We start from the raw sequence: 18,560 nt of genomic DNA on the forward strand, positions 1-18,560 counted from the left end.
ATTAAATACCAGTATATAAACACACCTACATACAAACAAAAAAATATATACCTTCAGTAGACTATTTATGCGTTAGCTGAGATGGTATTTGCACTGTCAAAACGAAAGCGTAAAGTTAATGAACGGCCGAGAGCCAAGCTCTACTACCGTGGTGCTGGGGAAGATTACCACTGGGTAGTTTTATTCACCCTGCGAGAATGAATGTCATCTCATTACCAGTGTGCAAAACAAACACGAACATAACACTTTGTCTGTGTAGTAGATCAGTGGAGACAAATAGACTGTAAATTGCAGTGTTCCTATGGAGACAGACTGCTGATCTAGCCTTCAGCTAAAGCCACCGACTGCCCTCAAACGTGTCATTTGAAAATATTCAGGATTTAAATCAGAGCCCTGTTTTTCTTTCTGTCTCTTTATCCCTCCATCTCCCTCCTTCTCTCTCTCCCCCCCCTCATTCCAAGCCTCCTGGCCCAGAGTCTCCTGGCTCTTCCATCTCTTCTGAGAGGAGCAGGACGTGCAGTCTGCAGTCATTGAAGACACATGCAAGGAGAAGAGACTCTGGCTCAGTTTGCTTCCCTTTGGTCAAAGGGAAAAATAAGGCCCAAACTATAGGAAGCCATCCTCCTCTCCATCAATCAGCACAGCAGCAGGACAATGGTCACCCATAAGAGCATGGCCGTGGCCCAGACCCTTCTTCCGTCATCGTCACTGACTGACTACCGCCCGCTTGTCCAAAGAGAGAGAGAGAGAGAGAGAGAGAAAGAGAGGACAGCGAGAGAGACAGACAGACAGAGACAGAGAAATAAACAACGTCAGGGTTCCCAATCTATTAAAGCATACACTATATATTGGATTATATTTGTAGATTAAGGCTGAATCCACACAGATATAGAGATCAGATGAAAAGGTATCTCGGTGACATCATCCAATCTCATAAACTACATAACATATCAGAGCATCGTATTTGCTCTGTGACCGTGACCTGACAAACCAACCTGGCTCCGCAAAATGGACGTGCGAATGCAGTAAATGCCACAATGACTCAGCGGTCCAACTCTGTAATCCAAGTCGACAAGCCCTGAGTGGGAAGAGGAATCAGATAACTGCTATGGTCAGTGGTGGATTCCACAGCAGTTCTAATCGCCTAGCTACACCTAACAACTTGTAGCATCACTGAAAAGGCTCAAAGTTGCTCGATAATCTACCTCACAACATAGCCGCCTAGCAGCAGAGAGAGAGATTGGATTGGCTGTTGGACATTGACATTTTCATTGATCTCTGTTAGCCGGTCAGAAGGCTTGGCTTGTGTTGTGGTAAATGTCAGAGTAATCTGTGGAAGCGGTATGCTGTTGACTAGATACAGTCAAAGCTCCTCTGATAGCGGCACAGTATTATAGGTGATTCCAAAGGAGCCCGTTGGAATAGGTTGCTGCTGTGTAAATGATGGGAGATGCAGTGTGTAGTCAGCTTCAACCATATCCCAGAGTACTGCAGGACCACTCCCAGTATTGTTATTCTATCCTGCAGTAGGCAGCTATAGGACAGTCCTCATAGCAGGAGACCGTCAGCCATGAACTAACAGAGCCTCAGCCCAGTGCTACAAACACTGTCCACCATGGACCCCTCAACACTGCTCACCATGGACCCCTCGACACTGCTCACCATGGACCCCTCAACACTGCTCACCATGGACCCCTCTCACCATGGACCCCTCGACACTGCTCACCATGGACCCCTCAACACTGCTCACCATGGACCCCTCGACACTGCTCACCATGGACCCCTCGACACTGCTCACCATGGACCCCTCGACACTGCTCACCATGGACCCCTCGACACTGCTCACCATGGACCCCTCGACACTGCTCACCATGGACCCCTCGAAACTGCTCACCATGGACCCCTCGAAACTGCTCACCATGGACCCCTCGACACTGCTCACCATGGACCCCTCGAAGCTGCTCACCATGGACCCCTCGACACTGCTCACCATGGACCCCTCGAAACTGCTCACCATGGACCCCTCGACACTGCTCACCATGGACCCCTCGACACTGCTCACCATGGATCCCTCGACACTGTCCACCATGGACCCCTCAACACTGCTCACCATGGACCCCTCGACACTGCTCACCATGGACCCCTCAACACTGCTCACCATGGACCCCTCTCACCATGGACCCCTCGACACTGCTCACCATGGACCCCTCAACACTGCTCACCATGGACCCCTCGACACTGCTCACCATGGACCCCTCGACACTGCTCACCATGGACCCCTCGACACTGCTCACCATGGACCCCTCGACACTGCTCACCATGGACCCCTCGAAACTGCTCACCATGGACCCCTCGACACTGCTCACCATGGACCCTCGAAACTGCTCACCATGGACCCCTCGAAACTGCTCACCATGGACCCCTCGACACTGCTCACCATGGACCCCTCGAAACTGCTCACCATGGACCCCTCGAAACTGCTCACCATGGACCCTCGAAACTGCTCACCATGGACCCCTCGAAACTGCTCACCATGGACCCCTCGACACTGCTCACCATGGACCCTCGACACTGCTCACCATGGACCCCTCGACACTGCTCACCATGGACCCCTCGACACTGCTCACCATGGACCCCTCGACACTGCTCACCATGGACCCCTCGACACTGCTCACCATGGACCCCTCGACACTGCTCACCATGGACCCCTCGACACTGCTCACCATGGACCCCTCGACACTGCTCACTATGGACCCCTCAACACTGCTCACTATGGACCCCTCAACACAGGCTAGGGACTGAGCTCAGCCTCACTGCTCCATTTGTTTAAACCCAACCTCTTTCATCTCTTTCTTCGCCCCCCTTCCATCTTTCTTTCTCCCTCTCCTTCTCTCCACTGATGAATTATTCCCTCCTGTTGAGAAAACACCTGCTAGCCGTAGGCACTTGTATTGCTGTTTACTCCTCCCCTTCCTCTGCTGCAGAATAACAGCCTGAAAGCGACTGAAAGCCATCAGCACAGTGTTTCATATAGAAACCCTCACTCTTCTTCTCCTCCTCAGATTGATTCAGCCAATCAGATCAATGGTCCTTCAGGCAAAATCCATTATAAAGCAGAACATAACCAGAAGCAGAGTAGCAGTTGGGTCTATAATTAGTTAAAATAAAGGCCATTCATTTAGGGTCTATATGGACCAAACCCATTAAGAGCTTTAATTGAAAGCCAAAGATCTAAAGATTTGAAGAATCTAAGGCTCCTGTTCATTAAATAAAAAGCAAAAGGGACAAAAATGGATTAAATGAAGAAGGTGACATGTTCGAGCATGTCTCCGGCAATCAGTCTCTAAAGAGAAGAAAGGGATAGAAAAAAGATCCATCCACAGTGAACACACGCTCGCTCAGAAAAAAGATCCGTCCACAGTGAACACACGCTCGCTCAGAAAAAAGATCCATCCACAGTGAACACACGCTCGTTCAGAAAAAAAGATCCATCCACAGTGAACACACGCTCGCTCATAAAAAAAGATCCGTCCACAGTGAACACACGCTCGCTCAGAAAAAAAGATCCATCCACAGTGAACACACGCTCGCTCAGAAAAAAGATCCACCCACAGTGAACACACGCTCGCTCAGAAAAAAGATCCATCCACAGTGGACACACGCTCGCTCAGAAAAAAGATCCGTCCACAGTGAACACACGCTCGCTCAGAAAAAAGATCCATCCACAGTGAACACACGCTCGCTCAGAAAAAAGATCCATCCACAGTGAACATACGCTCGCTCAGAAAAAAGATCCATCCACAGTGGACACACGTTCGTTCAGATTCATGTCAATTATTCATGGGACAGTTGTGCAAAATCAAGGTAGGCATGCCTCAGTCGGTGTTGGGCCAGCTGCAAGAGAACTGAGGGGGGAACACCCTGGATGGAGTCATGTATATTTCATAGGGGGTGATGAATCATTAGCGGGGGGGGGGGGGGGGGGGGCTACACTGTCGATTTATGCACTGGGGTAGTCTGGACCCTCATGGGACCCCCTCTATCTGGACAGAACACAGTAGGCCTTTACAGGATGCCATCATCTCAGAGCAGAGAGCAGGGAGGAGATGAGGGAGCAGGAAATAATATGGACACCTGTTCAGTACAGTACACATCCATCTGTGGGTCTGTGGATGTTTTTGTGAGCTCATCTTAAATGGCCTAGTCCTTACTGTGTGGCCAAGCCAGCTCACTGATGTGGCCTAACCTATTTTACTTTCACCACTTCAGAGCCAGACAAAGGATCAAGACATTTGGTGTTGTTCTCTCACTTTAGTTCCGCGCGTGTGGAACATTAGCCTGCCTCAGTGTTATACCCTTCATCGGGTGAAACCGAGTGAATGTTAAAATAGACTTTCAGACAGAGAGAGCGGGAGGTCTACAGAGATAATGAGATAGAAGATTATCAAGGGGGGCGAGAGGAGAGAGCGAGAGAGAGCAAGAGCGGGGGAAGGAGAGAGAGAGAGAGAGAGAAAGGGAGAGAGAGAGGTTAACTGGAAGTGTGAGACAAGGAGAGAGTAAAAGGGGGAGAGGGTGGGGGAGCAGAAGGAGGAGTGCCTTGGGGCGGAGCACTGCCCCCAAACACTTGACAAAAGGAGCAGAATAATGATCAGTGCTGGGCGTCACATGCTGAGCCCCAGTCCGCCGGGGGACGGCCTTGCCTCTGTGCTCTCAGCGTGCTGCCAACCAGCCAGCCAGCCTCTGTCACGCACACAGGCAGCAGCATCACGAGCGGTCCTGCACCATTCAAGGTTAACGCTCAGAGGCTTATGCCTCATTCAATCCCCAACCTACATACAGCCACTTAACATGAACAGGAACACAAACATAGCACCCGACGCACGCAATCAAGGGGTGAGCAGTGTGTGCATGTGTAAGCGCTAGTGGCTCAATTATCACAACAGCTGCAAGGCGAACATTGGGATTAAGTCAATTCACGGCATCAACATTCTGACACCGACCCTCGTAATAATTTTTTGATCCCTCCAAATCTCTATACTGTATGTTTAGGACTCTAAATCGGACTGTGTGGTGCATCAGGTCCCCTCCTCTTTCTCTTCCTTTCCCTCCCTCTATCACAAGGCCTGGTGTTATGTGATTCATCATCAGCTGGCGGAGAGAGAGAGAGTCCTGTGGTGTGCTGCTTCCGGGTCTGACTGACTGCTCTGGCTGCGTCTCTGTGAGGAGAGAGAGTCCTGTGGTGTACTGCTTCCGGGTCTGACTGACTGCTCTCGCTGTGTCTCTGTGAGGAGAGAGAGCTCGTGTTCAGGACGGGTTACAGAGGTCACCTGGCACGGCTCTGAGGAAACAATTAGGCACAATAACACCGCTGGAGGAGCAGGCCTGAGGCGGGATCCAAACCTCCTAGAAACCCCCAGGAGTCGCCTAGCCCAAAGAGAGGGCTGGCGCTGGTCGGGCTTGACGGTCGGGCTTGACGGTCGGGCTTGCTGGCCGGGCTCGCCCCCCTTATTTCCCGCATCCCACAAAAGGAGAGATCTGCCACTGATTTTCTACGGAGAAGCCTTCACCAAAAGAGAGGGAGGGAAATAGATCATTTAAAAAAAGAATCTTACCCTCCATGGCTTACTGTGAATGAAAGGAAAACAACACGGAAGCTCCAATTCACGTTAGGAATCCTGTGAGATATGAAACTGATTTGGCCTCATAAGAAGCCGTATTGTGCTCTTACCTTGACCAACAACACACTGACTAGCCGAGCCACTGATCAGAGTCTCTTTGAGGACAATACTCAATCCAGAATGTAGTTCTCCTTTAAAGCCACAAAAAACGACTCTGGCACAACAGTAGCCTCTGCCCTGAACACACATACAGTGCTTTGCAAAAGTATTCAGACACCTTGCATTTCTTCAGATTGTAACACAATACAAAGTGGGATTCTAATGAATTTGTGTTTTTTGTCAACAATACACACAACATACTCTGTCATGTCAAAGAGGAAGAACGATTTGAAAAACAACAATATTGTACTCATATTTTTTTTAAATAATCAAAATATAGTCATTGCATTATTATTCAGCTCCTTTAGTTTAGGCAAGCCTAAATTAGTCAAATGTGGCTTAAAAAAAAAACACATAAAAAGGTACATGGACTCACTGTGTGTGAAATAATAGGAGTCGACATGATTTTTGAATGACTACCCCTTCCTCTGTCCCCCATACATACTACATCTGTAGGTCAGGGTGTGACTGGGGGGTTAATCTAGTTTATATTTTCTATGTGGGGTTCTGGGTTGTTTTTTTCTATGTTGGGGTTTTGGTATGATTCCAATATCGTTGTCTCTAATTGGGGATCGTACTTAAGTCACATTTTTTTCCACCTGTGGGTTATGGGATATTGTTTATGTTTTGAGTTAGTGGTGTTGTCACGGTTCGTTATTTGTTAGTCTATTGTTTCGTCTTTGCTGTAGTTTCACTTCTTTAATAAATTATGTGGAACTCAACATACGCTGCGCTGCGCCTTGGTCCGACATTCATTCCAACGAACGTGACAATCAAGGACAGATTAAACTGCAAAAACCAGGGTGTTTTTTTTTAAAGCCTCGTAAAAAAAGGGCAGTGATTGGTAGATGGGTAACAGTAACAAATCAGACATTGAGTATCTTCAAGCAATAGTCAAGTTAATAATTATGCTGTGGATGATGTATTAAACCACCCCAACACCTCAAAGATTGTCGTCCTTCGGAACTGAGCTGCAGGACAGGAAGGAAACTGCTTAGGGATGTCACCGTGAGGCCATTGGTGATTTTAAAACAGCTACAGAGTTCAATGGCTGTGATGGGAGAGAATGGAGGATGAATCAACAACATAGTAGTGACTCCACAATAATGACCTAAATGAGTGAAAGGAAGAACACAAATACACAGAATAGAAATATTCCAAAACATGCATCTTGTATGGAACAACGTGCTAACACTGAAAAAAACTACACGGCAAAGGAATACACCTTTTGGCGTAAATGCAAACGTCACTGAGTAACAAGCATGGTGGCTGCTCTATCATGGTATGGGTATGCTTGTCATCTGCAAATACTGGGGGGTTTTCCAGGATAAAAAAAATAAAATGGGATAGGGCTAAGCACAGGCAAAAATCATGAAACCTGATTTTGGTCTGCGTTCCACCAGGCACCGGCAGGGGAATTCACCTTTCAGCAGGACAATAACCTACAACACAAGGTCAAATATACAGTGGGGAGAACAAGTATTTGATACACTGACGATTTTGCAGGTTTTCCTACTTACAAAGGATGTCATTTTTATCATAGGTACACTCCAACTGTGAGAGACGGAATCTAAAACAAAAATCCAGAAAATCACATTGTATGATTTTTAAGTAATTAATTTGCATTTTATTGCATGACATAAGTATTTGATACATCAGAAAAGCAGAACTTAATATTTGGTTTCAGGTTTCGGGGCTGTTGCAGGGCAATACGGACTTTCAGCTCCCTCCAAAGATTATCTATTGGGTTCAGGTCTGGAGACTGGATAGGCCACTCCAGGACCTTGAGATGCTTCTTACAGAGCCACTCCTTAGTTGCCCTGGCTGTGTGTTTCGGGACGTTGTCATGCTGGAAAACCCAGCCCCGACCCATCTTCAATGCTCTTACTGAGGGAAGGGGGTTGTTGACCAAGATCTTGCGATACCTGGACCCATCCATCCTCCCCTCAATAAGGTGCAGTCGTCCTGTCCCCTTTGCAGAAAAGCATCCCCAAAGAATGATGTTTCCACCTCCATGCTTCACGGTTGGGATGGTGTTCTTGGGGTTGTACTTATCCTTCTACACGGCAAGTGGAGTTTAGACCAAAAAGCTCTATTTTTGTCTCATCAGACCATATGACCTTCTCCCATTCCTCCACTGGATCATCCAGATGGTCATTGGCAAACTTCACACGGGCCTGGACATGCGCTGGCTTGAGCAGGGGGACCTTGCGTGCGCTGCAGGATTTTAATCCATGACGGCGTAGTGTGTTACTAATGGTTTTCTTTGAGACTGTGGTACCAGCTCTCTTCAGGTCTTTGACCAGGTCCTGCCGTGTAGTTCTGGGCTGATCCCTCACCTTCCTCATGATCATTGATGCCCCACGAGGTGAGATCTTGCATGGAGCCCCAGACTGAGGGTGATTGACCGTCATCTTGAACTTCTTCCATTTTCTAATAATTGCGCCAACAGTTATTGCCTTCTCACCAAGCTGCTTCCCTATTGTCCTGTAGCCCACCAGAGGTCTTGTGCAGGTCTACAATTTTATCCCTGATGTCCTTACACAGCTCTCTGGTCTTGGCCATTGTGGAGAGGTTGGAGTCTGTTTGATTGAGTGTGTGGACAGGTGTCTTTTATACAGGTAACGAGTTCAAACAGGTGCAGTTAATGCAGGTAATGAGTGGAGAACAGGAGGGCTTCTTAAAGAAAAACTAACAGGTCTGTGAGAGCCGGAATTCTTACTGGTTGGTAGGTGATCAAATACTTATGTCATGCAATAAAATGCTAATTAATTAGATAAAAATCATACAATGTGATTTTCTGGATTTTTGTTTTAGATTCCGTCTCTCACAGTTGAAGTGTACTTATGATAAAAATGACAGACCTCTACATGCTTTGTAAGTAGGAAAACCTGCAAAATCAGCAGTGTGTCAAATACTTGTTCTCCCCACTGTATACTGTAGTTGCTTACCAAGAAGACCGCGAATGTTCCTAAGTGGTCAGTTTTACAATATTGACTTAAATCTGCTTAAATACTATGCAAAACTTGAAAATCGCTGTCTAGCCGTGATCCCCAGCATCTCGACAGAGCTTGTGTAATAAAAAAAATACCCAGGTGTGCAAAGCTGTTACAGGCTTATTCAAGAAGACTCACAGCTGTAATTGCAGCCAAAGGGGTTTCTAACATGTTTGGACTCAGGGAGCTGAATACTTAGGCAACAACTATATTTTCATAAACGTTTACATTATTTTACATTTAATCTATAACAGAAACAATGTCTATATCTATCTATCTATAGATATATATATATATATATATATATATATATTCCACTGACATTACAGAGTATTTTGTGTACATTTGTTGACAAAAAAAAGACAATTAAATCAATTGCAATCCCCCTTTGTAACACAATAATATGTGAAGAAATCCAAGGTGTCTGAATACTTTTGCAGGGCCCCGTATCAGTGCCTTTCAAAGGGAATGGGAGTCAGTGCATTAGCCTTGTGTATCTGGGATTATCTTGTTTCATGGCTCCCCCCCCCAGCATGTGCCCACCAGGAGGTCTGCTGGAGGATGCTCCAAGCCCTGTAATTAAAAAGGCAAGCGGGGACCACTCTATCCCCCCCACAATAAGCTCCTCGGTGTCTAACATTGTTTCCTGGGTTGAAGATAAGAAGAGCAGAACAGCCTGTAGCTAGAAGCCTGCATCTGTAGCTCGCCTCTCTCTGCCACAGCCATAAAGTACCGGGACTAACTGAGGCAGTCAAGTTGTGTGACGTTCATGCGTCCCCCCCACCCCCAACCCCCACCCCACTGTTTATGGTTAATTTCAGCAAGTTGCTTTTGGGCATGGGAGGCTGCCTCTCCAGGGGTGGGATTATGAACTGTGAGCTGTCAAACTGTGGATAACCCTTCTCCCCCAACTCTCTGAGAAGCCAGGATCACAACACTGAGCCATCTTCCTACCCCCCTCCTCCTCCTCCTCCTCCACCAATTCCCGAGGAAGGCCACTATCCTCTGCCCTGCCTGCGCCTGTCAGTCAAAGACCAGGCCAGCCATGGTTAGGCTGTGCTGGGCTGGGTGAGTGGGAGGGGCCTGATTTGGCACCATTGTGTCAGGGTGACTTAGTGTCAGTGCATTCTGAGTGCTGCTGAGTAGCTCAGTTGGTAGAGCATGGCACTTGCAACGTCTGGGTTGTGGGTTCGATTCCCACGGGGAAAATGTATGCACTCACTAGTGTTAGTCGCTCTGAATAAGAGAGTATGCTAAATGACTCAGATGTAAAAACCTGACTAGCATTTACCCATAGGGGGAGAGGAGCTGCCTGGCCGGGAGGAGGACTGCTGCTCTCTCACCACTGAGCCTCAGCCTTTAGCCTTAGCTGTTAGCCTGCCTGAGCCCAGTCTAATGCTCTCAAGGCGGGGATTAGCAATGTGGCTTCCCTGCTTTCTCTCCCTTGGACTGCAGTTAGTGGAAACCGTTAGTTGGTTTTTAATCAGGCTAAGAATCAAGTACCAGCATTGTGTTATCATGCATTTACAACACAATCCACAGATACTGTTACTCAGACCCGGCGCCAGGTTAAAGTGACTAAAGGGGCTGTTGAAATCGGTGAGGGGACACAATTTCGGGGAGTTCTTGCATTAGAATTAAGTTCGAATGCCGAGACTCCGAGTACATTGGGTATTTTTGAAGTGACAGGGTTGGCCCAAAATCTGTAACCCATCTCCGCTGTGCTATATCAGCACAATGGACAGCGACAATACAAAGAAAGGCCTAGTTGGTAATGATGAATTACCAGTGCATAATAGGTGAATTACCCTATGTGAATGCAGCCAAATACAACTTGTATTTCTTTCCACAGTGCAGCGCATTTCAAAATGCTCCTTTCTTGATTTTTGCCTCGCAAATTTATTTGGCTCTATCAATAGCATGCTTTCAGATAGAATACCTGCCTTGGGTACGTTAGCACTGGACCAAATACAGAACTTTCAATGAGGGAACCAAAAATGACACATCTGCAGCAACCAAGTATTCCAGCCACTCTCTTCCTATGAACCAGTTGCTATTAAATTAACGTTTTTGGACAGAAAACCTGCGGCTAGGGGAGGATTCTACGCTAACCTGGGCTGGCTCCTCTGTTCCAAGATCGTCAGAAACCGGTCTGGGGTGGAGGGGGCTGTGGAGCCATTATTCTGGCGGCGCTTGTTGAAGGAGGGGTGGGCTATTCACGCGGACCTGTCTACAGCACGGCAGCATCGTCGCTGCTGAGCTTGGCGACGGCCTCGGTGGTTTCATTTCTGACATCCATTGTGGCAGATTAGCTGTTTAGAGCTAAATAGGCTACTAGCACTAACACATTTTAGAGCTAGCTAAGAAGCTAACTAAACTCTATAGTGGTGGGGCGTGAGGCAGAGTTGAGGGATGCAGCTTCAACTGTAAACTTGACCCCGTCCTTATAAGTCAAAATCAAGTATTTCAGACGGAGGAGTATCATTATTTACGTAGCATACCACAGATGAGCAGCAGCTTTTCCTGCTTTTTATGGAAACCCGAAAAGAGAGTCATACCTAACCGCCCAGTGGCTTTCCATAGCCCCCCCACACACACACACACACACACACACACACACACACACACACAGCGGGCTCGCTCTGTCCATGGTGCTGATACAGCGCAGCGGAGAGAAGAGATTTTGTGCCAACCTGTCACTAAATCACTTGAATTTTTTAAGCTATTTTTAAATAGGGACATAAAACTAGAGTGAAGAGGCACAGGTTTTAACTGAGGGGGCTGAGCCACCTTTTGCCCCCCCCGTGGCGCCTGCACCGCTGTTACTGTACTTATTCCACTGTTATTTTCTCATAGAAAGATAACACGGTAAGCTATTGTAAATTTATCAACCTGAATAACAAAGCTGTGTAAATCCCTATAGAATCTGAAGTTATTATGTGTCTGTTCTGCATTCCGTATCACAGAGATGTTTCAAAACATAGCGCCAAGTAAATGATTGGCCGAGTGACACAAGCATAAAAGCAGAGGTTGAGTATGAAAAACAAAGTGACGTAAATACAACGGTCCCCTAAATGGAGCTTGCCAGCCAGGCAAGCTTAAACAAAAAAGTAATCCCTGTAATTTGAGCCCTCCAGAAGTATGCTGCCAGCTTACCTTGTGTTAACAATGCAGCTGTGTCCATGACTTGACCGTGACCTCTGCCCTATGGCTCCCCCAGGGAGGGCACGTTCTAAATCAACAGCATTATACCACCCATCCAAGATGTTGCCCTGCCAAGGACCTAGCCAGCTACCCACTGAATGGAATATTCATTAAGTCTCCAGTCCAGAGAGAAAAATGTCTCTGTTTGTCCTCTGATTATCTTTATATTCATTAGCTACCACATAGAACTGGCTTTGTGGTGGCAGAATGACACCATTGCACATGAGCCATTATGCTAAGTCGAGTACAGAACCACCTAATTCAGAGAAATTTGAAAGCTATTCCAAAACTGTGTGTTGTTTTTCTCTAGCTAGGCTACATGACGTGTTCATGGTGTCATAAGACTAACATGACGCTGTGGCTACAAGTCAAGACATGTCTAGCTGCCTTCTTGTTCTGAAGAGGACCACACCACCAGTAGCAGCCCAAAGCCATCTGTCTGTAGAACATTAACACCAGAAGCCAAAAAAAGGACAGAGGAAGGCAACAGCAAGACCATGGGGAGAATATCACATGCATACTTCTCTCGTCCTCTCTCTCTCTCTCTCCTCACCTCCTTCTCAAAACCCATTGGAGGAGAAGGCCAGAGGGACGGGACCTCTGGCTTTCTCATCCAATGAGTTTTGAGAACGAGGCGAGGAGAGAGAGAGGACGTGACGAGTGTGCAATTGAGATTCTCCCCATGGCCTCAGGGGAGACGGTAGTTAATGCATATGTAAGCATCCTCAATGATTTACACCACCATTCACACCTCTGGAACCTAGTATACCATACCTATTTCCACCATGTTTTCACCATGTCGGTCATTTCAAAATGAACCCATTACATTTTAGCCATTTACATTTGAGTCCATTTTTATCTACATGAATGAACATACGAGGACAAGAAACGATAAAATCCTGCAATAACCAACAATTGAATACCATTAAAAAGATGGAAGTGAAGTACAGTCCAATGGTAATAACATTACCACGGGTGTCATGATCGACTAAAAATAGGCCTAACCCTTCTGCTAATGAGTTTCATTAGAACTATAACAATGTGTCCCAATTTTCTCCCCACGTGTCACTCACTACCGCGACGAGTGAAATGTGGAGGCAGGCACGTCATCATTTCCCAAGTCCCTCTGTTTTCAGCACAAGGTCAAGCAGGTAGAGTGTTGACGCATCTTATTTGAATGAATGGTGGGCTGGACAACACACAAAAACTGTGTGAGGTTACTAGTCAGAGACCGCTGATGGAAAGCTGTTGTTTTAGTATACTGCACAGATGTGATTTCCTTTCTCTTCGTACAGCAGTATAGGCCTCATTTTAAGTCTAAACTAAAATAATATATGCCATTTAGCAGATGCTTTTATCCAAAGTGACAGTTATGTGCACATACATTTTATGGATGGATGGTCCCGGAAATCAAACCAAGTACCATGCTCTACTATATGAGCTGCAGAGGACTACAAAATGGAGCCATGATTCTAGAGGCCTGAAATGAAAAGGAATTTAGCATCGGGGGAAGTCATCTAGCCTCAAATGATTCTTTTTTGAAATAAGGTGGGGAAACGTCTTGTGCTTTTGTGTGGTCCTGCTGAAGGAATCGACAGCACGTGTTGTTGTGTTTAAGTGCAACACTCTGTCCCCCCCATTAGCTAGCGAGCTACCTTGTCGGTTAACACATGTACACAAACAGCATCAAGGCTAATCTCACAAGGCTGCGAGAGCAGGATGTGGTTAACAGTCGCGTGTGCTAATGTTTCCATTTACTGTGCCGCTGAAGAATAAACGTTGAGACTATAGGTGAGGGTATAGGAGCAGAGCATTAGCATAACGCTATGGTTAGAGAACATAGACATTCAGTCAGACAGTGAAAACAGGCACTCTCTGCTTCCATATGTAGAAGGGACAGGTAGGACAGGTGAAGCCAAGACCAGCTCTATGAATAGGCCAGGAGGACTAGGCTGTGCTCCGTGAGCAGGGTAACTCAGTGGTTGCGTCCCAAACGGCACCCTATTCCCTATAGTGCCTTACTTTTGACCAGAGCCCGTAGAATAGGGTGGCATTTGGGAAGCGCCCAGAATGACTCATACTCAGGGTATCATCACCTCAGAAAGGGCACAGAGAGAGAGAGAGAGCAGAGAGTAATTCTAATTCTACCATGTATCATCCTAATAAAATAAAATAAATCTATAAATAATAACCCTTGCACTTGTCTTTTCTTACTAGCATTGACTTTGGTGATAACTTCTTTAATTTACAACTGTGATATGTGGTTGTCTCACACTAGCTATCTTAAGTTGAAGCAGGTTGCCATTTATTATCATGATTATTGCCCTTGAGGCAACGCCGCAGAGTGGTCACTAGCTGGCAAAGCCACAAAGTCATAAAACCGGATTTTAAACCCAACCCAACCTTAACCACACTGCTAACCCTAATGCCTAAGCTGAACCTTACATTTGTTTTTTTTTACAATATATGCAATCTAGACTTGCAGCTGGCCCATTTAGCAGACATTGCTCAATTCTGTCTCCAGGGCAAGATTATTGATAATATACACTATCAGTCAAAAGTTTGGACACACCTACTCATTCAAGGGGTTTTCTTTATTTTTACTATTTTCTACATTGTAGAATAATAGTGAAGACATCAAAACTATGAAATAACACAAAAGGAATGATGTAGTAACCAAAAAAAGTGTTAAACAAATCTAAATATATTTGATATTTTATTATTCTTCAAACTAGCCACCCTTTGCCTTGATGACAGCTTTGCACACTTTTGGCATTCTCTCAACCAGCTTCACCTGGAATGATTTTCCAACAGGCTTGAAGGAGTTCCCACAAATGTTGAGCACTTGTTGGCTGCTTTTCCTTCACTCTGCGGTCCGACTCATCCCAAACCATCTCAATTTGGTTGAGGTCGGGGGATTGTGGAGGCCAGGTCATCTGATGCAGCACTCCATCACTCTCAACCTTGGTAAAATAGCCCTTACACAGCCTGGAGGTGTGTTGGGTCATTGTCCTGTTGAAAAACAAATGATAGTGGGACTAAGCGCAAACCAGATGGGATGGCGTATCACTGCAGAATGCTGTGGTAGCCCTGCTGGTTACGTGTGCCTTGAATTCTAAATAAGTCACTGACAGTGGCACCAGCAAAGCACCATCACACCAACACATCTCCTCCTCCATGATTTGCATGTGTGGTTCCACCGTGGAGATTATCCGTTCTCACAAAACATCTCCAATTTGGATTTAACAGACCAAAGGACATATTTCCACCGGTCTAATGTCCATTGCTTGTGTTTCTTTCCCCAAGCAAGTCTCTTCTTATTATTGGTGTCCTTTAGTAGTGGTTTCTTTGCAGCAATTCGACCATGAAGGCCTGATTCATGCAGTCTCCTCTGAACAGTTGTTGTTGAGATGTGTCTGTTAATTGAACTCTGTGCAGCATTTATTTGGGCTGCAATTTCTGAGGCTGGTAACTCTAATGAACTTATCCTCTGCAGCAGAGGTAACTCTGGGTCTTCCTTTCCTGTGGAGGTCCTCATGAGAGACAGTTTCATTATAGTGCTTGATGCTTTTTGCCACTGCACTTGAAGAAACCTTCAAAGTTCTTGACATTTTCCACATTGACTGACTTTCAATTCTTAAAGTAATGATGGACTGTCATTTCTCTTTGCTTATTTGAGCTGTTCTTGCCATAATATGGACTTGGTCTTTTACCAAATAGGGCTATCTTCTGTATACCACCCCTACCTTGTCACAACACAGTTGATTGGCTCAAACGCATTAAGAAGGAAAGAAATTCCACAAATGAAAGTCACAGAGTAAAATACAACTTGAGTAAAAGTCCAAAAGTATTTGGTTTTAAATATACTTCAGTATCAAAAGACAAATTCCTTATATTAAGCAAACCAGACGGCACGATATCCTTGTTTTTTTTTATTTACAGATAGCTAGGGGCACACTCCAATACTCAGACATGATTTACAAACAAAACAAAGCATGTGTTTAGTGAGTCCACCATTTCAGAAGCAGTAGGGATGACCAGGGATTTTCTCTTGATCAGTGCGTGAATTGGACAATTTTCCTGTCCTGTTAAGCATTCAAAATGTAACAAGTACATTTGGGTGTCAGAGTAAATGTATGGAGTAAAAAGTACATTATTCTCTTTACGAATGTAGTGGAGTAAAAGTAAATTGGCTCAAATGCTATAAGAAGGAAAGAAATTCCACAAATCAACTTTTAACAAGGCACACCTGTTAATTGAAATGCATTCCAGGTGACTACCTCATGAAGCTGGTTGAGAGAATGCCAAGATTGTGTCAAATATAAAATATATTTTGATTTGTTTAACACTGTTTTGGTGTCTTCATGATTCCATATGTGTTATTTCACAAAAATAAAGAAAGACCCTGGAATGAGTAGGTGCTAAGAGAAATGCACTAACTGTCCCTCTGGATAAGAGCGTCTACTTAATGACCACAATGTCAAATGTCACCCACGGACTGTAGCAGCAGTAAGTCATACCTCTCCCACCACCAGCATGCAGTAGCTCCATCCCAGCAGCAGCAGAGCAGTGTAATAATACCTGATGCACAGCCGCCCATCACACACCAACAGAGCGATCTATCACTTCAGACCCTGTTGCTAGGTTACCGACATTCTTCGGCACACTGAGTACTCTCAGCCTTTTTGCTGCTGGCAAGTAGAGCTTTCAGGTCTGGGGAGTGCCAACGAGAGAGGGAGAATGACGCAGGAGCCTCCGACTAAAGCACTTGTGAATGAGGACAAGGCATGAGAGACAGGGATGAGTGTGTGAGCCGTGTGCAGTAGTGTGTTGTATAGTACGTGCTGCCTGCGTGTGTGTGTATGCTTGCGTGTGTGTGTGAGTGTATGCTTGCGCGTGTGTGTGTATGCTTGCGCTTGTGTGTGAGTGCATGATTGCGTGTGTGTGAGAGTGTATGCTTGCGTGTGAGTGTATGCTTGCGTGTGAGTGTATGCTTGCGTGTGTGAGTGTATGCTTGCGTGTGTGAGTGTATGCTTGCGTGTATGCTTGCGTGTGTGAGTGTATGCTTGCGTGTGTGAGTGTATGCTTGCGCGTGCATTTATGAGTATGCGAGGGATACTGGGCGGCTTCAGGACGTCTTTCATCTGCTGGCCTTCCACTGAGAGAGAGAAAGAGAGACAGAGAGAGTGAAACATAGAGAGACAAATAAAGAGAGAGCGAGCGTGACTGCTACAGGGGTAGCTCACTGCGCCAGTCATTAGTTATCCCTGGGAACATACAGTAAACCCCCTGTACTGGCAGCAAGCGTCACGATACAGGTCCACATTCAGATCAGATCGGAGACGATGGTTCCTTGTTTAGGGATAATCTTAAGACCCCTCTTTTTTTCTCTCCAGAGGCTTAGACAGAGGGCGACCGTCACTCTGTAGTCCCCTGTGTCTACGATAGGATGAACCTGGAGACCTGACCAGAGGTGGTCTGATGAGTTGAGTAACTGACCAACGTGGATGGACATGGAGCTTATACTATTTTGAAACTTGAATTAACTTCAGGGGGTGCTAGTCTTTCTGACAGCATAACATCCACTTTCTAGGTCTGCCTAGGTGTCATTGATTGATGACAAATACAAGTTCAATAGTGTGAACTGGTGCAAAACTGAACAGGAACGGTCCTCTTCAGTAATGTTCTGTCGACTGGAGAAGCCTGTTGTCTGTTGGTGCGAGCCATGCTCACTGGACCAGCAACGTCAACTTGCTAACTGGGTCCATATTGAACATTGTTACTCTGATAGTGCTTCCTTTGTTCCCACATTCATCTTCCCTTTTGACCAACTGTCTGTTTACACCCTAATAAAGATGCAGTGGTGGAAAAAGTAACCCAATTGTGATACTTGAGTAAAAGTAAAAGATACCTTAAATGAAAATGACTCAAGTAAACGTGAAAGTCACTGAGTAAAATACAACTTGACTAAAAGTCCAAAAGTATTTGGTTTTAAATATACTAAGGTATCAAAAGGCAAATTCCTTATATTAAGCAAACCAGATGGCACAATATTCTAGTTTTTTAAATGTACAGATAGCTAGGGGAACACTCCAATACTCAGACATGATTTACAAACAAAGCATGTGTTTAGTGAGACCACCAGATCAGAAGCAGTAGGGATGACCAGGGATTTTCTCTTGATAAGTGCGTGAATTGGACAATTTTCATTTCCTGCTAAGCATTCAAAATGTAACAAGTACTTTTGGATGTCAGATAAAATGTATGGAGTAAAAGTACATAATTTTCTTTACGAATGTAGCGGAGTAAAAGTCCAAATATAAATAGTAAAGTACAGATACCCAAAAAAACGTCTTAAGTAGTACTTTAAAGTATTTTTTACACCACTGGAAAGATGGTACTTGAAGATATTCTGTCAAACCACAATCACTGATGCTCCGCTTGCCCTCACCACCTCTTTTGCATCTAACCCATCGCTAGTCACTAGAGGTAAATATTCTACTCAGAATGGTCTGATCAGATTTGCCTCAAAGGATCTTTCTCCTCACATTTCTCAAGGCTTTTGCCATCACTTGGCAGGTGG

At 45.5% G+C, this 18,560-nt stretch overlaps 1 protein-coding gene across 4 annotated transcripts in view; it reads right to left on the bottom strand.

Moving 5' to 3' along the window:
- Positions 1-18,560, bottom strand: part of LOC115139501 (tyrosine-protein kinase Fyn-like) — a 67,050-nt gene that overhangs the window by 20,335 nt on the left and 28,155 nt on the right. The gene's annotated exons all lie outside the window — the stretch shown is intronic.

This window comes from Oncorhynchus nerka, linkage group LG13 (genome assembly GCF_034236695.1).
Source record: "Oncorhynchus nerka isolate Pitt River linkage group LG13, Oner_Uvic_2.0, whole genome shotgun sequence".
Classification (NCBI taxonomy): domain Eukaryota; kingdom Metazoa; phylum Chordata; class Actinopteri; order Salmoniformes; family Salmonidae; genus Oncorhynchus; species Oncorhynchus nerka.